We start from the raw sequence: 26,263 nt of genomic DNA, 5'->3' as shown, positions 1-26,263 counted from the left end.
GGAAATCATCAAAATTTAACATTGGCTCTTATTTGGTATAAAATTATAGGTCACATCTGCTTTCTTGGTTAGTTGGGTTATTTTATACCATTTTTTTAAGGCTATCAACTCATCAACAAAAATAATAAAAAATAAGTATGTTAAGGGAATGGTATAAAGGGTAATTAGGAATGGGAAGGATTAATTAAGTTCAACTTTTAATCAGATTTCACTTAGACAAGCAGTAGAAGAGGAAGGAGGACCAAGAATCAAGACTCCCTTGTTTCTGGGCTCCAGTCCTAAGTAATCTGCCTTGTGGCTTCTAAGTCGACTTAAGTTATGATGGTTCATTCTTCTCCATGAAAGACTGTGGTTTTGCCCACTAAGATTTAATGAATAACTGCTCTACTTAAAGTTAAAGGTAAAGAAGGGCAGATTCCTAGCTGCTAGGGTAGGGTAAAATGCTAACACGTAACTCTCAAGCTGATCTGACTTTGCACTGCCAGACTGACATTTTCTTTTCAAAGAAAAATCATGAAGACTTTGGTGGCTGAATATCACTTATCTTCCATTGAACTTGGGTTCCAAATTGGCCCTTATGTGTTTCTTTTTCATTTCTGTCATTGAATTTTTCCTTCCCATGCATTTTCTAAAATCTGAAAACAGAAGCCAAATTAATTGACCAATCAAACAAAAGTTTTTTGAGTATTTGCTATATATAAAACATCACTCTAAGCAAAAGCTTTCTTTCTTTCTTGAATTATCTAGATGACTGTAATCACAGAGGTCTAGATTATGAGGTTGGTTACAACTTCCAACTTTCTGCAGTGTGGAGATAGCATTGCCATTTATGAACTCCATTTCTCTAATTTCTTCTAACTTCTACCCTCCTTTGTTTTCGAGATCATATAAAATTTTCATTCAAAGGGGTCTCTCCTGATAATGAATACATGTTGCTTTTTACTATTGTTATCTGTTTCATTGTTCCAATTAGCCTTCCAAGTTCAGTCAAGATAGAAAATTAAGATGATACATTTCTCAAGCTAAAGGAAACTAATTGGGGGCACATATTTCGAGGAAAGGTAGAAGAATTGACATATTGAAAAAGAATGTGAAACAGAGAATGTAACGTTTATTTGCAGTTGTGGGTGAGGTTAGCTGTGTCTTAATCCTTTGATAAAACAGCAGTGACATCCTTGCATGTCTACTAAAGATAAATCAGATGTTAATATTTCATCATCTTACATGAACCTTCGCCTTACCTCTTCCTTCCTCCGTCTCCTTTCTCCTCTACCTCTCCTGCCTCTTTCTCCTGCTTTTTTTTTCTTTCTTTCCTCCCCTCTGACCCTTTCTCTCAGTTTTCTTCTTCTTCCTCCCATCGCTGTCCTTCCTTTATTTGAAAGACAACTGCCTCAAAGCCACAGTGAGGATAATTATTGAACTATGTCAGTAAAATGCTAGATAAAGAATACAATGCTTGCTTAAGTCTATTTTATCTTCACTAAATTACCTTTCCTTTTTAATCCTCAAAAGGACAGACATGCTTTGAAAGTAACATGTGTGTGATATACATTCTAATGAGATCCATGAAATTGTTCTTTACCACCACCAAGATATCCAGCATCAAAGATATTAAAATAATTGAAAGCCTTTTTGATAAAGCTAAGAAAATAAGTACTCTCCTATCTCACAGCTCCATGTGGGTTAAACATTACTCCTCTCAGCATTGGAGACAAGGGTATAATGGCTCACCCTTGCAAGTGTGTTAACATTTTCTATGTTGATGTGACATATTTTTCTCAAGTGTTAATCTTTGTATTAAACTCTGTATTCTTGGATATCTAGAAAAGGAACATCTGGATGCCTCTAGGAGGTAGAATTGTAAAAGCTAATAATACTTTTAAGATACTCGAATAAAAAAATTAATTCAAAAGCAAAGTGTGTGTTTTTTGCTTGATAGTTTAACTGCAAAAGATTATCCAAAAATCTTTAAAGAGTAGAAAATAATTTTCTGCTTGTATTTCTTGAGAGGAAAAGAATTGCTTTTCTGGTTGTCTTTGTTTAAGGCTAATATTAAACAAAAATATCAACATACAAATACTTGCCTTATGTAGGAAAGAAGTAACCCACTCAAGTTAAGCAAGGAAATAAGTCAGAAGCATATTAAATTATGTATAATGACTACAGACCCTAGTTTTAGTAAAGAAGATAAAATTTCATGTTATTTTATTACTTAACTTGGAAAAACTCATGGAACACTCAAATACATGTGTTTTTATTTTATACTTCTGTGAGGTTTTTCAAGTGATAGTATTCACTATTTGATCCTATATCCCCATTTTGGGTTTGGAACATATGGTAAACTTAATAGGTTAGGTGGTAGCAAGTTACAATGAGTAAAAGCATTTACAATGGATTCTCCCAAAATATTTTGGCAATTGATTTACTTTTTATGCAATAGGGATTTTTATGCAACAGAGGAAAATACTAAGGCAGACAGACTCATTATAATGAAAGTAATCATTACTGTAAATTTACTATTCAAAATTAGGCCAATTTTAAGTGGGCCGACCCACATTCTAGCCTTTGGGAGTTTAATTGCATGTACTACATAAACATGATTGCTGCTTCTTCCAGCCACACATAAATATCCCTCTTAGCTGTGTCAATTCTAGTGTCACATAGTTCTGTTTCGTGAGGTTTGGAGACAATGCTTCTAATCAAAATTGCACTCATTTTAGGTTGGTTTCAATTTACTTCTGAATTTTCCAAAATAGTGCCAAGCTTCAGCAGTCCAATTTCTCATAATCTGACCATTAATATATTTTTTTCTTCAGCAAATCATTACTTTTCTTTTTAAAGCACAAAACTTTAGGATAGAGACTTCTCTTGACCTGTTCCTTCAAAGTGTTAAGAAATGAACTGAGATCTCTTCTCCATTTCTCAGATGTAGGAGGCATTCTAGAGGTATCACAGGCCACATGGCTGGCAATAATAGGAGTCTGGCTTTAAGGTCTAGAGAACTTGAGGTCAAGTGCTGATTTAGCCACTTAAGATCACTGTGACTTTTGGAAAATTGCTTAGATTCTCTGAGCCTTAGGGCACCTGGGTGGCTCAGTGGTTGAGTGTCTGCTTTTGGCTTAGGTTGTGATCCCGGAGTTCTGGGATCAAGTCCCACATTGGGCTCCCCTCAGGGAGCCTGCTTCTCTCTCTGCCTATATCTCTGCCTCTCTCTCTGTGTCTCTCATGAATAAATAAATAAGATCTTAAAAAAAAAAAGATTCTCTGAGTCTTTTTGGTCAGTTATGAAATGGGACAGTCTAGCTCATAAGCATTATTATGAAAAATGAGTTCAATGATATTTGAAGAGGGTGGCACCCCATTTGTCATTTCATAAAGGCTCTGTCAATAGTTATTATCTAATTACAAAATGATGGTTGAGTGATTCAGTAATCTCAAAATGAAATAAAAACAGAGCATGGTCTTTGGTACCACAGTAGCAAAAACATCTCATCAACCCTCAGTCTATTCTACAAGTACAAGAAGTTTCTAGGCCTTCAGAACTAGAGTATATTTAGCTAAAAGGAGGAACAAATGATAATTGTTTGTTCTAGTCCTGACAGTCCACTTTGTCTGACTGAGAGCTTGCCCAGCTCAGTGTTGGGTCAGGAGACAGACTGTATCTGGCATTTTTAAGGGGGAACCTAAAATGGTTGGTTTAAATTTCCCCTTAATACATTCTATATGACCACCCAAACACAGGCTTTCTTTACTTTGGAAAAGAATTCAATATCAGAGCCAATTTACTGGGAAGCTGAACTCATGAAGTTTACTCTCCTTCACAGCAGGCATCCTGGGTTTCCCTGGGGTCAGGAATTGAGTCAGGCCCACATGTCAGCCCTGCCATCTGCTTTTATTCTAGGCACCAAACAGGTGGGGTGTCAGGATGTAATGAAATCCATCTTAGAAAGAGCCTACAGCTCTTTGGCATTCAGTATAGCCAAGACTGTGGTGGAATGATGGATGGAGGAACCCATCCCTCTGATTCCACAATCTAGGGGGTCTCCTAACTGAATTATCTTTCCATAACTAAAAACACCTGGTGAACGAGCCTCTCCTAACTTCCTTATTTTATCACCTCTCTTTACATTTCATATATAAAAGGGCACATGGTTTCATTTTGTGTTTGCTGACCAATTTGTGTTTACTGATCCATTATCTTCTTACCCTACCAGATTGTTCAGAGCGATAGAATTTCATTGAAATAATTTGCAGCAAACTTTGATTTTAATATGCTTGCTTTAGTATAATATTTCATGCTTGCTATAAGATACTACATGTTCTCTCCAATATTCTGTAACATACTACAGGCATTCTTGATGTTTATTCAAGAATGCCAAGAATGCTATCACAGTGTTAATAGAAATCCAAAGTATTTCATCTTCTTCATTGATAGCAGATATCTTCATTCAAATGAGTTGTTTATATTAAAGTGAAAAGAAGGAAAAAAGATACAAAATGAAAAATGCAAACAAAAAAGGACCACAAAGACATGGCTTCCAACTTAACACACCCAACAGAGAACTTGTGTTTTTAGAGCACCTGCTACAGATGAAACAATTTTACAGGCACAAAAACATGAAAGGCTGGTTCATTGTCCTAAAGAACATTCGCCATCACTCTGCCTTACTGCAACACAGGTTCATTCCCTATAATTTTGCAAGTTGTCAGAGAATTCGAGGCAGCTATGTCACATCTTCCTTAGGAATAAGGTGAGAGGCTCTCTATTTTCCATGGCTTAGGTAAAGAAAACAGTTCCACATCTTTCATTTACATGGAGGTCCTCTGTGGAAGCACAATTAACTCTGTGAGTGGGTGTTTGCCTTGACTAAGAAATCAGGGCTATTTGAAGCCACCACAATCAGTTACATAAGCAGGTATTTAGGGGAGACTTTCCAAATGCATATTGCTATGTCAAGACACTGTTAAAAAAAAACATTAATAACACACACACTCAAAACAACACTCCCTCAGAATTGGGGCTGGCAGCTGTCTGGACCACACTGGAGCTATTTACAAAAAAATACTGAGCAAGTTTCTAAAGGAATGGAATGGCACTCAGCCCTTAGCTATGCAATTTGGAATGAGCAAGGATTCCTCCTGGCATGGAAGTGCAATGAGGCCCACCACTCCCTCCAATAGCAGTTTTGTTTGTTTTTTTTTCCGTCCAACAGCAGTTTCAGCAATGATGTTTGCTATTCCTTATCTAGAGAAGAAAAGAAGTATAAACCCAAGGGAAACATCAGGAGGGTCTTGTGCACCATCTGAAGGAATCTGAAAGGGTTGCCATTGAAAATCTTTAAAACAAGAAGGGACTTAGGATATATGTTAGAAGTTCCCTTTGATAACAATATGAATGGTCTGAAATGTAGGTGTGGGTATGTGCACGCATGCTGGAATTTTACAATAGTATTGATTGGTTGATATTGATTGATAAGGAGGTTCCAATATACTCTCAGGAGAGAGACAGTCCCTAAAATGAGCAAATGAAAAAAATTAAAAAAATAAAATGAGCAAGTGAATTAATAGAGGGATCTATTAACAGAAGAAAGAGGAGTTAATAAAGGGATCTTTAAGAAGTACAATGGATAGAACTCAGGGACTGACCCCTGTGAGAAATGAAGAAAAGAAGGGAGAAGTAAATGAGGACTCATTTACTTAGGCATCTGTTGTACCACAATGGCACTCGCAAACCCGAAGACTCTGTGTGCAATTAGGGGAGGTGAAACTGGGCTTGAGATTTTGACTTTTAGGTACCTGAAAAAAACATTAAGTTGGAGATACTTACAAAGGAATAAATTGCTTAAGATAGAGGCTAGAGATGAATACTTCAGAGGTATACACATTAAGATCTAAGACCACACTTGTCCAGAGAGTGAATAATGTGGGAAGACAAGATGCTGTGGGGAGAATCCATAAGAATGAGGAAAATAAGGTCAGAAAGAGTCATTAAAGGCAAACAGTGCAGAAAAATAGTGAGCTTTTTTGTAGAGTCTACATATGTTGATGAAATATTCCACCAACCCTTTTATTAAAGGAATTATAAGAGGAATTATAATAGATGGCAACCCATTTGCTGACATTTGTTTAATTATCTCAGAATACATTTTTTGTCAGGCATGGGCTTATTGTACACTCAAATGTTCCAATTCATTGAAATGAAAGTGGTTCAGATCCACAGAATAGTCTTCAGTTGGAATATTTTTTTCAGTGCTTTAATAGGAAATTCCCGCCAGTCAAGTGAAGGTGCATCCTGTTCAACCTTTTGAGATGAAGGATTTGCCTTTTAATGAGATATTTGCATTTCATTATAATGATGTACCCTCCGTCCTTGACTTGATTATTCTCTACAGAAGCAGGGACTTCTTTGGACCATGTACTCGGCTTAGAGTAATGACAGATTCCAGAAAATTTATCTCAGGCATTTAAAAGAAAAAAAGGCATAGTTAAAAGAATTGAGTATTAAAAAAAAAAATCCCCCTCCCCTCCTCTGCTGGGTGCAATATAAAAAGAATACTTAGAAATGACCTCACAAATTTCCTTTTTTCACAGCCAGGCATTTGTGAACACAGAACTAGTCATGAAGAGCCATGTTAGATTAGATAATTGAATATGCTAAGAATTATTTGTAAAAGGGAGCTTGATCATCAAAGCCACCTGAGTCAGCAGGATATTTTAAGCAAGGAAATAGCTGCAGACATTTGTGTGTGGAGGGGGGCTTCCAACTTCTAACCTAATATGGCATAGCAACACCTTGGATAGACACAAGTTAAATTAAATCATAAAGAAATAACAAAATGACCTTCTATCTACGAAGCAACAGCACACTGCATTAAGAATAATTTGAACAACTTGACACATTTGCTGGTTATAATGAAATCACATGGTCAGGTTTTCTAGTTGGATCAATATGATCATTAAAGCCACAACGTCTCTGAGAGAACTTTGGAACTGTCTGAGACATGTTAACTTATTAGCAAGAAAGTTTCTTATATTTGGTAAATAAAGAAAGTTAGAACTGACATCAAAAATTTCAAGAACCTTAAACTGGAGGAAAGCTCTTTCCTCTGAAGTCTTATGGCATCTTCTGGATTTGCTCAAACAACAATTTTCATAACTATACAGTATTCTCATTATTTTTATTTCTCCCTTTCTTTATTGGAAACTTCTTGAAGGCAGAAGAAAGTGTTTCATATTTTTATTTTGCTTTGTTTTGTAATTGCCTATGATACAGTATCCTCTTAAAAATCTATTGAACAAAGGGTGATAAGTGTCTTATCAGCTCAATTTTTTTTTCTTTCTGAATTGTGTATCTTTTCTGAATAGAAAAGGACAGGGTTATGAGTACACAAAGAAACCAAATGGTCTAATTTACATATGAAATTCCAGAGTTTGAAATCAGCTTCTAGGCAATAGAGTTAATCATCTCTTAAGGGTTATGGAGCTAAACCCTCCACCTATCATGGGAAATCCTATTCGCTGGAAATGGTGTGGATCTAGAATGTTATAATCAGGAGAATCTTTTACATTTACAGTACTCCCCCTTATCCACAGGAGATACATACCCAGATCCCCAGTGGATGCCTGAAACCACGATAGCACTGAACTCTATGTATACTTTTTTCTTCCTATGCATAAATATTTATTATAAAGCTCAATTCATAAATTAGGTATAATAAGAGAGCAACAAAAATAACTAATAACAAAATGGAACAATTATAACAGTATACTATAATAAAAGTTATATAAATGTGCTCTGTCCCTCAAAATACCTTACAGTACAGCACTAACCCTTCTTCTTGTCATGATATGAGAGGATAACATGCTTTCATGATGAGATGAAGTGAGGGGAAAGTCACAGGTGTTGTGATGTAACATTAGGCCGCTATGGAACTTTTTTTAAAAGATTGATTTATTTATTCAGGAGAAAGGGAGAGTGTGTGTGTGTGAGCATAAGTGGGGGTGGGCAGAAAGAGAAGGAAAGAATCTCAAGCAGACTCCTCGCTGAGCACAGAACCCCATGTAGGGCTCCACCTCACAATCCTGAGATCATGATATGAGCCAAAGTTAAAGGCACTCTTGCTATTTACCTTCTGATGATATGTCAGAAGGAGGATCATTTACTATAGAGACCTGAAACTGTAGGACATGGAAACTGCACAAAGTGAAACCAGGGGTGAGATTTAAGGGGGTTGAGGGGGGAGTGGACCACTGTATGTTTGTAGACATTTCAGGAAGCTGAGAGTGAGAATCCCAAGGGTCTCTGGAAAAAGTGTGATACTTTGTACTGTTTCCATCTTTTCTGTTAATCTTTGAAGCCCAGTGCTGTCTTCTATCTGTGACTTTAAAGAAAACTAAGTGACTTTCTAACTTAGAAATCCTGTACCAAAGTTTCTCTTCTTCCATCACTGATCAGCCATGTGACCATTGGCCTTCATCCAACTTGAGTGACAGATGTCTCAAGGACCACTTCTCTGCCTGGACCTTCTGATCAAGTGATATAGGATTTCACTTTTTTTTTTTCATCTGTAGATTTAGTATGAAGTTAGTTTGCTCACATTGCAAACAATCCATGAGGCCATATACATGGCCTTTCTCAATGCCCAGGCAGCACTGGTAGGTATGGAGAAATAGTATGTTTTCCAGAAACTTCCTCCAGATGTGTGGAGACTTGTAATACTGGATTATAACAGTAGAGAAGAGCAAGACACTAAAGTAGCATATACATGGATAGGAACCAGGTACTTCATATTTTTCTCTTTATGTCAGAATGGTAGCTGGATGAGCACCAAGTGTATTTACATGGTTTCTGCCTTCTCTTAAATATCTGTTCCGTTAATTTCCATGGTCTTGCTTGCACCTCTTATTTGGACCTGAAATTCTTTTTTTAAGTTATTTATTTATTTATTTATTTATTTATTTATTTACGACACAGAGAGAGGGGCAGAGACACAGGCTGAGGGAGAAGCAGGCTCTGTGTGGGGAGCCCGATGCTAGACTTGGTCCTAGGACCCCGGGATCACGACCTGAGCTGAAGGCAAGCATTCAGCCACTAAGCCATCCAGGTGCCCCTAAAGTAGGTTTTGAAGAGTCAAACATAAGGCACCCCTTGAGGAACTGTGGGCCCGCTGGGGGGGCACTACATTTTGTAGAAATTTATGGGATACTGGATGTTGAAGAAAAAGAGACAGCATAAAAATACTGTACACTTCTGACCAAAATTAGCTGTGAGATTTCTTTTGTGTGGCAGATAAAACAGTCATTGTTATTTTATTAAAAAAACACAAATAAAACAAAACACCTCCCCCACCAGGTGCATATGACCTAAATAAAAGGGCAAGTGTTTAGCAGGCAGGTTTAGACCTCAGTGATGGCACCTTTGGTTAAAGAGAGATGTGGAAGTCATTACTAGGTACCACGTGTGGTTGTGAAGGCAGAAGCTGGGATATGGGTCTCATCAAAAGGGAGTAGAATCAAGGCCTAGACACAGAAGATCAGCAGTTCACTACACTGCATCCCCTTAACTCCTTGACAGGAATGAAGATGGCCCAGTGATGTTTTGGCTGCCATTTTTTTAAAGTTTTTTTGTTTTTTATTTATTTATGATAGTCACACAGAGAGAGAGAGAGAGAGAGAGAGAGGCAGAGACACAGGCAGAGGGAGAAGCAGGCTCCATGCACCGGGAGCCCGACGTGGGATTCGATCCCGGGTCTCCAGGATCGCGCCCCGGGCCAAAGGCAGGCGCTAAAACGCTGCGCCACCCAGGGATCCCTTTGGCTGCCATTTTATTTTATTTTATTTTTTATTTTTTATTTTTTTTGGCTGCCATTTTAAAGGACAAAGCTGAGGGTGGGAAAGCATGATATATATATTTTTTTATGGTTTCAGAGAATTATAGTATTGTTAATATTTGAATGGAGGTTTGAAATATCAAAACTACTCTGTCACACAATTGTGATGGAGAGTGTGCTGGGGTGGGGCACAGCAGGTCTTTAGGTGGGCCGTTCTCTATGCCTTTGCTGCTGCTCTCACTGCTGAATATTGGCATAGTGTGCACTTTTCCAGATCTATCGGCAGACCTATCACTTGAGCCCTCATCACTGTCAGCACCACCTCTTATCAGAATAAACTCCCTTTGCAGTCAATGAAAATTTTACTTTTCACTGATTCATCTCACTCCAGAAACCATGATTAGAAGACAAAACATCGTGAAGAATTGAGTAATAATAAGGTATAGTTAAAATTATCTGGGCAGTGAGTTACTTGATCAGAGACAGCAAAGTACCTTCTTTTCCAGAGGAATTGTTAGACACTTTCTGCATTCACCCTCTCCCCAAAACTGGGTGAATACATTTCTCAAAGAGTCAAACCACTTCTTCCTGATGCTGTACTATTCTTGTGCCCCAAAATGTCTCTCAAATGAAAAATGTAACTCATTTTCCTTACTTTTCTTCTTTAAATCATCTTTTTTCTTATTATCTGTGTGGTGAATGAATAAAAATCTCTTCATTTTGCAGAGAAGTGTTTATAAATATTATTTTTTCACTCATACATATAATATACCACTAAAACACTTACTTGGAAGATAGCAACACATGATTCCACAGGATCAGCTCAAAGTCTACCATTTATATTGAAGAAGTATGAGGACTAGTTGGGTTACTTGGAATTAGGAAAATTGATCCTTCAAAAGATTCTAATATTTCACTCACAATTGTTTTTAAAGTGTGTTCTCTGAACCAGCAGCATCAACATCACCAGAAAACTTGGGAGAATTGCAAGTTCTTTGAATCAAAAACTTAGGGAGGAGGGGCCAGCAAATGTGTGTTTTAATAATAAGCCCTTAGGTGAGTCCAATGCACACTCAAGCTTGAGAACCACTGATCTAGAAGAACGTTTTTCTCCTGAGTTTGCAATGTCAGTTTGATGGCAAGGAGTCAAATTTCACAACAGAAACATGGCAAGAGGTTTAATTTCTTCTTCTTTTTTTTTTTTTTAGTTCCCAAGAAATTCAGTATATAAATGTTAGTAGAGATATGGCTAAAAGAAAAGGATCAAGAGAGATTAAGATTTAAGGAGAAAGGGATTTTTGGAATTAGGAGATGGAGTAGAAGCTCGCTCCATCCATTCCACACATCGACCTGGTATTGCAGTATTTCCAGGAACGGTGCACCCCCATAAAGGGAAATAAAGGTTGCTTAAATTTTTTTTAAAAAAAATTAAGGAGAAAGACAATGTGTATAGCAAGACAGAATGAGGCTCACAGGCATCCAGGAGAAAACATCAAAGTGCTAAGATGAGGATGTAGGGAAGCACTTAAACATGACACATCACCCTGAAGAAATGTAGAGGTACACACACTCTAGAAGCCAAGAGTCCTCTTATAAAGGAAGTGTATGCCAATTTATGTCTTTTTTTTCTCTCCCCCTCCTCCTCCTCCTCCCCCTCCTCCTCCTCCTCCTCCTCCTCCTCCTCTTCCTCCTTCTTCTTCTTCTTCTTCTTCTTCTTCTTCTTCTTCTTCTTCTTCCTTCTTCTTCTTCTTCTTCTTCTTCTTCTTCTTCTTCTTCTTCTTCTTCTTCTTCTTTTCTTCTTCTTCTCTTTTTGCAAATCTCATCCTGATCAAGCTTGGGCTTAGACATGCACTACGAACTTCAAAGAGGAGGATTCAAGAGTTTCAAAGAAAAAGTTGACAGAAGCTATAACATGTAACTCTGTAATGGAAAAAGAAAGCTCAAAGGTTACAAAAATCTTAAAAATATCATACAGGCTATGCTAATACAAATAATTGTACTGAGGAAGGAAAAGAGGAGAATCCCACAGGAAATGAGGTGGCATAGAATGTTCTCCAATGAGCTTACCTTTTACAAGGAGACCCAAAAATGTAAATAAAGAGACAGTTTAAAAGACCATCATGGATCTATGAGAATTGTGTTCAGAAGGCTAAATTTAGAACAAGGCACCAGATGCTAAGAGTAAGAAAGTTCTTTTTATTTGTTGTGAATATTTGACTTGTTTTTTTTTTTTTTTCTTTGTTTGGACCAAGAAGATTAGAGAGGAAACAGGCCCTCCGCATTGAGGTGGTCATGTAACTCTTCATGACTGACCAAAAAGAAAAAAAAAAAAAGAGGAATAAAGCCACTGCTAAGTTTCTGTCTTCTACTTCTGTGAGAATGGAAAGGTGAGGAGAATATAGGGAGAAAGGAAACAGGGCTGAGGAAGGAATAGGTGACAAAACTCATTACTGAATGATGTCTCTAAATTGTTTGTCTGCTGACCTGGGTAAATTACCACCTGATATTCCAAGAGAACAAGAGTAGACCCAGACAGCCCTGGTGGCCGAGCGGTTTAGCGTCGCCTGCAGCCCGGGGTGTGATCCAGAAGACCTGGGATCGAGTCCCTTGTCAGGCTCCCTGCATGGAACCTGCTTCTCCCTCGGCCTGTATCTCTGCCTTTCTGTCTCTCTCTGTGTCTCTATAAATAAATAAAATCTTAAAAAAAAAAAAGAAGTAGACCCAGAGATGCCAACAGTGATGTTGATACTGCCACAGTGAATAGGGAAGGATCATAAGATTGGCAATGGGCAAATGGAATTGGGGTTGAAAAAAGGAAAGGTGAATTTCTCACGTACTTATACAAAGATCGATGTTGATCTGAGATCTGATATTTGGGTGAGCCATTAAGATAAGAGGTAGAGATAACAAGATGCTGGTGGGAGCCTTTTTTTTTTTTTTTTCAACAGAGTCATTGACAGATGTGTCAGAGAATGGCAGAGGACCTTGTGCACCTGGACTCCATCAAGGCAGCCTATGAAGAAGTGTCATGGATGGACAGTGTCAAGACTCTTAGTTATTCTTTCAAAATGGAAATTGCTTGAACTACTTTGGAAGACTTTTTGGCATTGGGTAAAGTTGAAGATGCAGAGACTCCATGACTGAGATTCCTCTCCTAGCTAGGTAGCCTGGACGAATTTTGCACATATGCACCAGGAGACATGTACATAAAATGTTAACTGTGGTATTGCCTATAATGGCCTGAAACAGCAAACAATCCAAGTGCTTAGGAATATTAGGATAAATAGTGAAATGAACGCTCAGTGAAATACCGTGGCAGTGATGTAAAGGTACTAACCAAGGCTAAGCACATCAACATGGATAAATCACACAAACATAAGGTTGAGTGAGATTAGCAAGGAACACATACCATAGAATTCCATTTATAGAGTCCTCAAAAAAGTGAAGTAATTGTTTTATTTAAGAATGTATACTTAGGCCGAAAAACTATAAAGGAGAACAGGGAAAAAGGTTATTGTAGAAATCATACTCTTAGTGGTTATTATACTCAAGGTAAGAGGATACAGCTGGAACTAGCTGCCATAGGAATATTGAGCTTCTGGCAGTGATTTATGTTTAACTCTGATGCTGTTTACATGGTGTTTGCTTGATAATTATGCTTTAAACTATACATATCTCTCGTATATTCTTCTGTATATATGATGTATTACATAATTACAATGCTAGAGAAAGTGTCTCATGATATTACTGCAAAAAAAGATGAAGAAAACATTTTGGAGGATAATAATTAATAATTCCATGAATTTGTATGACTGAACAAGATGCTGATTTAATCACAACATCAGATGAGGCTTGAGAGAATTTTTCAGAGGCATATTGTAGGGTTCTGTCTTTGACTTTGTTCACTGCTTTAATGAACACTTTTTATCAGGTACTCAGATGGAAATGTAAGATATGCATATCAGATTTGAAGCTTGCAGGAAAATGGGATGGGGACGGACCTGACCATTGTTTCTCAGACCCTTGTGTACATAGGAATCACCTGGGAATCTTGTGGAAACATATATCCTGGTCTACTCAGTGTGACTAAGATTTTCCATTTTGAGCATGCTCCCAGTGATGATGATGATGCTGTAGGTTAGTGGCTGTCCCTCTGAGTAGTGAGAGAACAGGCAATTTAAGGTCCTTACCACTCCTAAAATTTAATGATGCTATGATTCTGATTCTTAATTTAGGAACATGCATGGGTCAATCTCACACAACTGAGGCCATGCCACTCACAGGATAATCAGAATGGCTTATCAATCCAAGCAGTCTAATTTCCTATTTTTCCACATTTTCCTTGCTTTTTAATTTGCTTTCTCCTATTTTATTTACAATAACTCTATTTTCATTTGTTCTGGAGATGGAATAATGGATCCCTGATAAGAACTTCTCCTAACTTTGTCCTTGTGACACATGGAGTAGCAGAAAGCATAGTTATCATGGTCCCCAGGGAATTCCTTCCCTCTGTCCCTCAGTGGCACCCATCCTGGGAGTAAGTCGTTTTTGTTTCATGGGAGTCAAGAACAAAAGGATAAATATCAAGTTTGCCTTCCTTTCCAGTTCTCATAAAGAGCAAGTTATAATGATCAGGTATAAATTTGAGGGCCGACAGGATGATTTTAAATTATGAACAGTGACTGTTTAATGGAATAACTTTATATATCGGAAAAGAGTGAGTTTAGAGTAAGGAACAAAAAAAATAAAGCATATTTATTGTGTGTACTAAATGCCAGATGATTTGGCAGGTGCTCTCCTATGCTTTAATTTCCTCCACCATACCATGAAACAGATATAATTCTTATACACATTTTACAGAGAGAAGTCAAGTGGCCCGCCCAAAGCAACACATCTCATAAGAGATAAAGTCAAGATTTGAATCCAATCTTCTAACTTCAGAGACAGTGTGCCCTTTACACCCATCATACTGCTTCACTGCTGCTCCTAGGAAGAAGCAAAATCTCATTTTGGTGAAGCATGGATGAGAGGTATCATTATTTTAAATATCCTGAAACTTACATCTTTAATATATATAAAAATCCATGGTGATGATCACGGCAGGTATCCATTCTGAATATAATTTTTTAACTAAAATTCAAATGTCAACTCATTACATGTAAATGACTAGTCTCACTGGATAACAGTGAGATGAGTTTTGTTTTCAAAACTGGTTCCTAGGGAACCAGTAGTAAGTTCAATTTAGTGAGTAAAGACATACCTTGGAGATATTGTGGGTTTGATTCTAGACCACTGCAATAGGGTGAATATCGCAATTCAGTGAGTCAAATGAACGTTTTGGTTTCCTGGTGCAATAAAAGTGGTATTAACCCCATACTGTGGTCTATTAAATGTGCAATAGTGTTATGTCTAAAAAACAACATACCTTAATTAAAAATATCTTATTGCTAAAAAATACTAACCATCATCTGATCTTTCAGTGCGCCATAGTCATTTATCACAAATCATCATAACAAATACAATAACAACTAAAAACCTTGAAATATTGTGAGAATTACCAAAATGTGACATAGAGACACCAAGTGAGCAAATGCTGTTGTAAAACATGGTGCCAACCGACTTGCTCAAGAAAGCTTGCCAGAAACCTTCAATTTATAAAATATGTGGTATCTATAACATGCAATAAAGCAAGGCACAATAAAATGAGGTATGCCTGTAAACCGAGAGGAACTGGAGCTTTTCCAGTTGATAATTTAATCAGACTATCAATTTTCAGAATAGAGTATCAGCCCTGCTAATATCTCCTCTGGTTTCCAAAAGCGCTCACTCTCCCATACTTTGTAATGTAGGACATCAGCTCTTCAGTTCCCTATCAAAGTGTGCAACTTCAAACACTTTGAAATCCAACTCTTACCAAATGTTTAGCTAAATAAAGTAACACTTGGTGGAGACTACATAAGGGACACGCTGCCCACTGACTGTCAAATTTGTTAAAATCTCTCCTCGTTACCAGTTAGAACACAACATGTCTACACACCTGGCCCTCTTGGGTTAGCAGTCTCATAGAACTTTCACCATTAAAATGTTTTCATGTTATGTTCTCATTTTTCATCAGAGGTTGCTGATAGGCATAGCTACATACAGTTTTCCTCTGTGCTTGCCAAAAATGTCCAATTTATCAATCCCTTAAGACTCAGTCATAGAAAAGCCTGGTGAAATCCTTTCCTCCCGCAATGAGGATCAAGCTTTTTTAGTGTACCTTTCTGAATCCAGAAAACTGATCTGAATTTGAAGTTTGAGATGTAGCGACCATTTGATCACAACTGCTAGCATATCTTTGTTTTCTTCTTTTATTCTATTTCTTCAATCTTTTTGAAAACCATTTGAAATTATTTATGAATACTTTTGCAACTAGCAAAAATTTCAGTGTTAAGATTGCTGGGGTGGGGGCGGGAAGCAAGACACAGCAAGTAAAGATTTCTTTGCTGATTGGTATAGTTTAAGATGTGCCCAGAAACACTGACGGATTGATTAGAATCTTGGTGTGCAAGGTCATAACTGTAGGAACTGTAGGAACTGTAGGAACCATAACTGTAGGAACTGTGGTCTCGAAGTTCACACACCGAATGGTGGGGATATTAACAAGAAGCCAGTGATGTGTTGTTAGGTATAAGCACTTTCTTCTCTTCTCATGGATTAACTTCAAGAAAAGACAAAGAACATCTGTCACTCCTACTACCGCCACCCATGTTTGACCAGTTTTAAACTCAAATCCAGGCCCATAAACAGGAGTTTCCCAAATGGGAATGAGATTGGCTCTACATATAGCTTCCCACCAGGCAGCATGAAGAAACACAACCACCAGGAACATTGAGCCAGGATATTTGTGTTTGAGTTCACTCTTTAGTTTTATGCCCTTGGGAGAAATCACTGACTTCTAGGAATCTTCGTTATTTGATATTTAAATGAGGATGGCCAATGCAAATGCAATTTAATACAATAGGAATATCAGCTCCAACCTAAGTGTGGGCTAGCTGGCCCCTGTTCCCTGTAAAACCAATCCTTCAACAAAGGCTGAAAATTGTGATGGAAATATCAGTTTAGCGGCCTGGATTGAGAAATGGAAATTGACTAGCATGAACACAGTGGCCCTTTCCAACCAAATCACTGATCTAATCTTGTTTTTCTGTTGCTGTTTTCCAGACCGCTCTTTTCAGGCAACTTCCCCTGGCCACTGCATTGCAGTTTCTTCCTTCCTATTTTTCTTCCCTGCAGTCTATTTTGCAGTTTCTAGGTCTCGCCTTTGTCAAAACGCTAGGCAGACATCTGACACTGGGGACACTTAATAAATATGACATCAATCAATAAGGTGATTAGTCAGAAACAACTGCCAATAAGGGCTAGCACCACAAACAGTTGCTTAATTTTTATCCAAGGAACAGTGGCTAGAAAGAAAGACTGCCAAATTATTGTCTACTCTGATTTCTGATGAATGTCCGTGGCGTTTGGTCTAGTTCCTTAGCTAATGTATCAACATACTTGTTGAGTTTCTACTACTGTGTACTGAGCTGAGGGACAGTATTAGTGAATAAGGTGAAAATAGGAGGGAGCAGATGAAACGGTTGGGACAGATTAGAGAAATACGAGTATGTTTATAAAAAAGCCTGAAGGTATAAGCAAACCTGCATATTAAAGCAATGAATATTGCTGGGGAGGCATGCACATATCTTTAATATAGATAAATATGCACAAGCACTTTTTGTCTTTAAGGTTTTTTTCATTCCAACACATTTCCATATCAATCCCAAGCCTTCCCAGAGTGGTTTTCTAACAATTCTGATTTTCTGATCCAAGCTGTTCTTTTCACTATCTATAACAACATTAATGATGTCCAGATGCCAATCTGAGGCATATACCTCACAGACTTGCTAACAGAATATTATTCATTCCCTGCCATAGTATTCTATAATTCTTTTCATGCAGAGAGGCAGCATTTTCTGATGTCCAAACTCAGAACACTAGGACTGGGAATGTCCTCACCATCTTCATCTTAGTTTCAAAGCTTTGCCTCAAACACACTTGCACTTTCCCTACATTTCTTCATTATCAGTTTAAGTCATCAGAGTGATACCTTTTATCGCAGGTCTGCTGTAAAGCATGCTTTATAATGTATGCCACGGATATGATCTCAAATCCAAGTGTCACTGCTCCTTAAATTCAAATAAATGCTTGTGCTTGCTTTTCTTGCTATGTAAAATGTCTCTAAGAAATGCCACCAAAAATAGGTGCCAAGCTCATAACAATATTCAAAAATGAAAAACATGCTTCCAGATGCCAAATATTTATAAAAGTGGGGCTGTCTGCCTTCTCAAAGGGATATAGCTTCTCAGATGCACTGTAACAGTTATATCAAATGCTTCCGGATCGAACGAAGAGATACTACTAAACCCGACAGGGACAGAAGCAGAGTTTTTGGGCCTAGGCTGTTTATCCCAAATCTAAAGTAAAATTTAGTCTTCGATGTAAGAGAATTAGAATGCAAAATTCAGGGGTTTGAAGGGAAGAAGAGCAAAGAAATAAGTGGGACTTCATGATTCCTGATTGAGCCTGATTGCAGGACCCAGTATCAGTCCCATTTTATGAGGCCTGTCCAAAGGGGAGTTTAATGCTGCTGTTTTATGTATTTTCATTAATATTTTAATTTTTGTGCTTACGTCCTGAGGCATTTTCATGAAGGCAGCAATTTTAGATATGAAAGGGGAAGAATATAATATTTTTTCTCCTTTCTGCCACAATGTTTTAACCCACCACAAAGATAATCCTCATCTCTTTGGGTACTAGGTTCTTTTCATCTGTTTTTTCAGTGTGGGGATTTTTTCTAAACTGAATGTAAGTTTGTAATGCAAATCTATAATTGTGTTTGTAGATTAGGCTCTTCCTAGTCTAAGTGCAGTTCTAGATGTTGCATTCTTTTTTTTTTTTTTTTTTTTTGATGTTGCATTCTGAAGAGTGAAAGAAAACACAGATATATAACCCAAATTTGAGGTGAGGGAGTCTGATACTCAGCAGGAAAAAATGTTATTATTTTGAAAAAAAAAAAAAGACTTAAAAATTACTAAACTAAGTCTTGGCAAACTAAAGCCCACCAACCAAATCTGGCCCCTGCTGGGTTTTGTAAATAAAGTTTTACTGGTATAAAGTAGTATTCATTTGTGTATGAATTGTCTAGAGCTTCACAGAAAAGTTTACTGACACCCCGTTTAGAACATGCCAAATAGGAATCTCTATGTTCCAATTTTATTTCCTACTACGTTTTATTGTGCTTAGATTTTTTTTAATTGAAATGAGTACCTTATGAATTTTGAAAATGAACTTAGGAATTTTCAGGTTTAAATTTCCAAATATTTTCAACATGCATTCCAGACGACAAAGTCCTCAAAATCTTGTCAAATAGCATTTTATTAACTGAAATGCTGTCAAGTTTCAATGTAATAGCACCATAAGATTTGGAGGCTGCAATTCTAAGCAGAATTTGCAAACAGAATTTATAGGTTGGTATTTCTATATTCAAAACTTCAAAAGACTATGTGATTCCACAATTGCAGAATAGGCCCCACTCCTTATTAAAAAATATAACTGGTATCTATTTCTCCTGACCTTTTACTACAGCTTTTCCATCTCTGCCATGATAGTTTATTATATGTTGTCAACTCTGCATCTCATCCCTACATCAATCATCGGAGGAGAGCAATATCCTCCTAAAGATTTCTTTCACACCTCTGTCTCCAGTCAGCCCTACATCCAAATCATCTGGAGAAGAAAACTGCATGTCATATTTCTAAAAATACATTTTTGGGGTGATAAATTTTCCTAACAACCTTTAGAATTTGAAAGTTTTCATGGAGCCTAATCATTTACTGTAGTTTGATTCTGTTCCCTCTTCTAGCTCAGCAGAGATGAGAGCATTCCCTTGATATCATTTAAAAATATTTGTAATAGTTGTAATATTTCTAAAATTGCAGGGTCTGATTATTCCAGCAATGGCTTCACCCACACAGGATGTTTCATTTTCACTCTTTTTGTTCTTGAGATGATAAGAGATCTTTGGTGCCCTCACATTAGAGACCCCTACAATTTAATCGTGTAATACCTTCCCTTTAGAGCACAAACACTAACATTTACTCATTGATTATTTTGGTAGTTACTGAAAAGTGTTTCTCATTTCAATCCTTCCAGTGACTTATAGGATAGTTCCTATCCTTATCCCAAATTTTTAAAAAGATTTTATTTATTTATTCATGAGACACACACACACAAACACACACACAGAGAGAGAGAGAGAGAGAGAGAGAGAGAGAGGCAGAGACATAGGCAGAGGAAGAAGCAGGTTCCATGCAGGGAGCCCGATGTGGGACTCCATCCTGAGACCACAGGATCACGCCCTGAGCTGAAGACAGATGCTCAACTGCTGAGCCACCCAGGCATCCCTCATCATCCCCATTTTAAGCTGAAGAATCCAAGGCTTAGAGAGATAATGTCATTTATCCCAATATCACACAGCTAGTAACTGACAAGGCTAGGATGCCATCCTAAATCTGTCTGATGCTAGAGATGGAGTTTCTGTCCACTGAGTTCTGCAGCTTGGAGGGCAGGGATTGAGTATAATGTGCCTTTGTTTCTCCAGAGTCATCAAAGGTTTTGGCGTATAGGATAATCTCACTAAAGTGTATGCTAAATGAATGAGTGGCTAAACACAATCTGAACAAGGTGTTCAAAGACTACATAGAAACATTATCTATATCCTTACCACTTGCCATGTCTTGATTTAGCTGTGAATGAGCCAGTCTGGCTACTTTAGAATTTCTTTGAACCAGAGCATTCAGACATTTAGGAAAAATGGAAAATTGGAGAGCAAATACTTACATTTACAGATTAAATAATACCAGGGAACAAGTCAATGTAAGTGACTTGGGAGAAGAAATTAGAATATCGCTCTAAAACTTACTACCTCTGAACTAATTTACTTTAGTTGATTTCCAAATCTCTTCCCTCATGATTGAGGGCCTTTTCATCACAACCTGTTGGGTCATTGGTTCCCAGACATTCACTCACACTGAAATTTGTTTATCTCACTCATTCCTCTTAGAGCTGCTTCTTTACAGAAATAAACGAATTTCAGATGCAAGTAGCTCTGTTGGGAAGCCCCATTCCGATAGTTCTGAGTGAACTTTCCCGGTCTCTTTTGAATGGAATCCAGGCCAATTAAAAGTGTCATACTCCCAGTACCATAATTTCATGTTAAATTAAGCAAATATATATTTAAGTGATAAGATGGGTTTATTATTTTCTAGCTTTTAATAATAGTCATAAACTAGTATTTTAACTGGGTTAATATTATCTTTAGGGATTCTTATTTTAAAAGTTTTCAAGCATTTCCCCTTTCCTTCCACTGTGTACTTTTGAACCTACTGATATTTATACGGGGACAGCTGTCTCAATTGTTCTTTTATTTTTCTTATTTAATTTTTAAAAAAGATTATTTATTTATTTGAGAGAGAGGAAGAGAGAGAGAGAGGACTGCATGAGCAGCACAAGCAGTGGGGAGGGGGAGAGGAAAGGGGAGAGTCAGCCTACAGGGAGGCTTACAGCAGGGCTCCATCCTGGACCCCAGGATCATGACCTGAGCCAAAGGCAGAGGCTAAACCAACTGAACCACTCAAGTGCCTCGTTCTGACTTTTAAAAGGTCCTATCACTTACTGAAATAATATATATCTTGTGCAGTATCACATCTGATTTATGATACAAGTTGTCAATTTTCAAATCGAATAAAATGCACATAAAATGGGTTTCCTAAGGAAGACATCTTTGAAAAATAATAGAAAGGAAGCTCATTTGAATTAAGTGCTTCTGTTTAGGGTACATTAAAGCAAGTTGTGTTATTAGGAAGCTAAATAGCTCAGATTATATTCCTAACTTCTGAAGAAAACACCATGGAGGGAAAAATAGTATGGATGCTCATAAAAGCTTCCTTGGAACCACTGCCATAAACGGAATATTGCTTGGGATGTCTTAGGTTCAGTCAAAGCCTGATTATTGGGTTGTCTGGCCCATGGGTCCAATCACCAAAATGGCTTTTTCCCCTTTGTTCTCATGAGATGAGAAAAGGCTTTAATAAATGAACCCAAACAGATTTTGTTTGATAGAACTCGCCCTCCCTTCCGTCTCCCCTGTTGTAATGACCACCACGTCTTTTTCAAAAGAACATAGCTCTTACAAATTACATCTGGCCAATTTCCAGTTGGAAAATTCAATTTTTGTCTGTGTACCCTGTGAAAATCCCCCTGGATAAAGAACTAAATGATCATTTAGAAATTTGTGTTGCCTTGATAACTCTGATGGTTGCATGTAGACTTCCCGATTGTCTTTTACTTTTGTCTGTATTTACTCTCATTGAAATTAATACAAAACTACCGAGCCTGATGGATGGAAAAATCTGGAGTTTGGTAGCTTTGATTGCTTATATCATATGCAGTCAACCACTCAAGCAGCATAGATTAAAACATAAAAATTGCTGCAATCACTGAGCATTATAGATTCTCATTAGAGTCCCACAATCAAGAAACTTGGTTGAGAGAAGCATATAGGTGTAGTAGCACACATATGAACCCTATCATGAAAGAAGAAAAATAGTGTCTCATTAAGATGTAAAACAGGTTTCCTAGTAAGAATGTTACCTTTTTCAGGGTACAGAAATAAAGGTACTAAGATTATCAGTTACCTGAAAATGTGTTAGTACTACCATGAAACACTGTTCTAGAAGCTGTGCATTCTGGAGGAATTAGTGCAGCTTTGAACATAATATGAAAATCCAAGATGAGCCTAGGACAGGTACTAGGACAATTTGGACCAAAATATGTTATGCAAGAAATAGCCAAGTGTAAGAATGGAACCGTTAATGAGAAATATTTAACGTTAAGCAGTTGCTCAAATGTCATCTATTTTCTACAAACTGCAACTGAGCAGGTGGTTTCTGAGTTCCATGATTACCTTTTGATTTCTGGGGGAAATATTTTTTAGAAGGAACAAAATTCTGCACTTGAAAAATGAATTACATGCATGAGTGACACAGGCACTATATACAATGTAGAAAGGCTGATTTTCTTAACTGAGTTTCATAAAATTCTTTGGGCAACATGTCTTCCCTGTGTTACCAACACGGGGAAAGAATCAGGTGAGCAAATAGTATTTTCTCTACAGCTCCTCCCAAAGCTGTGGAGGGTGGTCTTTGTAATCTAGCAGGCCTTTTCCCTTTGTAGTGCCAGGGACAAGGTATTACCTTGAGGATTTAGCATCTCAGCTTGGCTTTTTCTGACTCTCCAAAATAAGGAAGATGAATTATTTAACATCCAGGAAGCACCAGCTGTGCTGTCTCTCCTCAAGCTGAGCTTCCCCCACCAATGGGATTTACAATTGAAATAGGTTTCTAATCTAAACAGGACTACAGTTTTGACAAGTGAACAAGACTAGAGAGTTTTTCCTAAGTGGAGAAGAGATACTAGTGAGCATTTCTTAGTGGCTTTCTCTGGGCACTTAGAAATTCTCCAGAGATTATAGCCTAGTGTCCTGCCAAGGGGACACGGTACTCCTCACATGGAAGTGCAACTCTGAGGCTACTAAAGAAGAGGATTTATAACATGCAATAGGAGGGATTTAGGTTAAGTACAGAGACAAGTTTTCTGATTGCTGGTGTTACAGGAGGAGAGGAGAATCTGAGAGAACTCTTTTCCTCAATGTTCATAGAACCAGAGAGTGGCTCTCAATGAGGAGGAGCAATTTTGCAGCCTGGGGGACATTTGGCAATACCTGGACACATTTGTTTTTGGTTGTCAAAACTGGGGAGAGGAGCTAGATGTCTATGTCTACTGGGCAGGCACCTGGGACACTGTTGAACATTTTACACTGCACAGGGCAGCCCTGCCCAGCAAGGAATTATCAGCCTCAAAGTGTGAACAGTGTCAAGGTTAAGAAACCCTGACCTGGAGAATGTACACATTTTTGGAGTTCTCTTAAATGTTAGCATACTATAACTAATTGTTAAAGAGTGCTTTCAATGACTTGAATTAGCCTACCTGGGCCAGTTCTAAGAAATAAAATAATTCTCCTGATTTGTTTACTGAGAATAAAAATGCTGGTTTACCACCCAAATGGGTGCACTCTAAAAATGGGTTCTTTTTTCATCCCAGATGCTCTCCCTGTATTACTCCAGCTGATTCCAATCTTTGTTTTTGGAACTAGCGCAAGTCCCACTTCATTCCAAAAGCCTGCAGGAAAGACAAAGGTGATCCATTGTTCCTCTGGACTCCTTTTTTACAGCAAGTAGTGTCTGCATACCTCATTGGGCATTTGCTGTCTCATCTACTTACTGTACATATGAGACAAGGCAACTACGTTGTGAACTTATCCAACCAAGTCAACTAAATTGTAAATTCCTTACTGGTAGGGATAATGTTTCATACTGCTTCTGAAACACATAATCTATTACCAGCTTGCACATAGTGAGAGCTCTGTAATCATTCATTCATTATATGATGATGAATATTCACTCTCTTCAAATATTCTGAGTACCCTCAGAGTGGTCATCATTACATAAAATTAGAAGGACTTTGGCTGCCAGTTCTCCCCAGTCTAAATTGGGACAGAAAGGGATCATTTCAAAATTAAATCAAATATATTTCTATTTACAATGGTTCCTAGTCTACAAAGCCAGGATGTGGACTTTGATTTCTGGTATTCATAAAAAACTAGGCATCAACATGACTTATTAAAAAAAGAAGAATTATTTAGGGCCATTCTATGTTGTTAATAGAAAAAGGAATAATGGTATATCATAATAAAGAGAAATAGTTTTATAATAGAGAAGTGTCATGATATTAGTCAGGTTTATTAGGGCTTTAGAGGAATATTCCAAGAAAAGTGGCAGAAATTCGATCAATTAAGTGAGGTGCACATAAATTGAACTTAATAAAACTGCCTAAAAAGCTTTGGAAAAAATGCTGTAGGGAATATACTTTTATTAGTTCTGGGTGAGGGTGAATTTGATGATACAGTGAATCCTTTCCACTTTTAATCTTGAGTTTCCCACAAAGACCATCAGAGATAACTTTAGAAATATGTGCAACTGAACTAAAGATCTAAGGGCCTATGTGGTCAATGGTGTAGCAGTAAGAATGCAGGTGCTGTAATAAGAATACTGTCCCCACTACAGTCTCGGTGGACTCTGACAATTACTCAGTCTCCATGTACCATTCCTTGGTAGAACTGCTCCCTGGGACCTACAAACAGACATACTGTGGGCTATCCTGGCCTCCAAAAAATTCAATTCTCCAGAGATGAAAGAGACTGCCGTCTTACTATCTCTGAATTAAACAACAATAAAAATGAGAGAACTGAAATAATTACTGAGGGAAACAAAGCAAAATAAAAGTGTTGATATAGGACAGTCAGATAAAAATATCTAGATTTTCTATTCATAAAGATTTGAACTCACTGGGCAATTATTTAATGCTGCACTTGACTTTCCTAATACAAAGAATATGAAAAAGGAACAAGGTGCATTTCCATTTTACGTTTCTCAGCAAGGAGACTTGGAGTCTTACAATTTCTACATAAACATTAACTCTCAAAAGCATACATGGAACTTCCTTCAATCAATGAAAGCAGGAGATATCTTTTGCAGATTGTATTTAGCCATGCTATTCTGGAAAGATTTAACATGACCTTTTGTTAATGATATAAAAGTGACTAATTTGTTTAATGGGAATAAAAATACTGATTTACCACCCAAGCGGGCACTAAGTCAGATACGTTTATCAAACTGGCTATTACCCAAAACAAAAGTAGGAATTAACTTCTCATTCTTTGTCACTGTTAAAAATGCTCAGCATTTTAGCTGTGGTTGTCTCACAGTTTCAACATCTTAGTAGTCGTTGCTTCAATATTTAGACAAGATGTCTTGTACTTGTGTATAGGCTTCATTTTTGGTGGCTAAGTAATCTTATGATTACCTTAACAGTTACTACCCATCAAGGAGGAAAGACCTGAAGGTGGGATGATTTTTGGGGTCATGGAAAGTTCCAAGATCTTCTAGCCAGGTCTTATTTGTGATTAATAGCCCTCATGCTTTTTCATCTTGATATTTCTTGGTCCATACCCATAAAAATTTTCCTGCTTTGTATTCATTTTTTAAGTCTATAACATTATTGGGATTTTATGCTGACTTCATAACCTTCAGAGTAACTGATCATAGCAAAATATTTCCTTCCTTGTGGAGAGCAGCTTTCCATTGACCTCAATTTTAATGAATACACTTTGAAAAGAAAACATTTATTACTGATTGAAATAAGCATCTCTGAAAGACTTCTCCCACCACTAA

At 37.5% G+C, this 26,263-nt stretch overlaps 1 protein-coding gene, 1 long non-coding RNA gene and 1 pseudogene across 3 annotated transcripts in view; 2 read left to right on the top strand and 1 right to left on the bottom strand.

Annotated features, from left to right (window-relative positions):
- The window catches only part of LOC144317412 (uncharacterized), a 58,041-nt gene extending 45,132 nt beyond the window's left edge, over nucleotides 1–12,909 (top strand). Inside the window, exon 5 of the long non-coding RNA XR_013383412.1 lies at nucleotides 12,779–12,909. This is a non-coding gene — a long non-coding RNA (uncharacterized LOC144317412). The remainder of the gene's footprint in view (nucleotides 1–12,778) is intronic.
- Nucleotides 1–26,263, bottom strand: part of LOC144317411 (patched domain-containing protein 4-like) — a 54,150-nt gene that overhangs the window by 10,015 nt on the left and 17,872 nt on the right. The window lies entirely within an intron of this gene.
- On the top strand, nucleotides 11,012–11,217 carry LOC144317942 (U2 spliceosomal RNA; annotated as a pseudogene).

The sequence above is a fragment of the Canis aureus genome, chromosome 7 (assembly GCF_053574225.1).
Source record: "Canis aureus isolate CA01 chromosome 7, VMU_Caureus_v.1.0, whole genome shotgun sequence".
Lineage (NCBI taxonomy): Eukaryota > Metazoa > Chordata > Mammalia > Carnivora > Canidae > Canis > Canis aureus.
The sequence above is the reverse complement of the archived record's forward strand: the minus strand, read 5'-3'. Positions and strand labels throughout refer to the sequence as shown.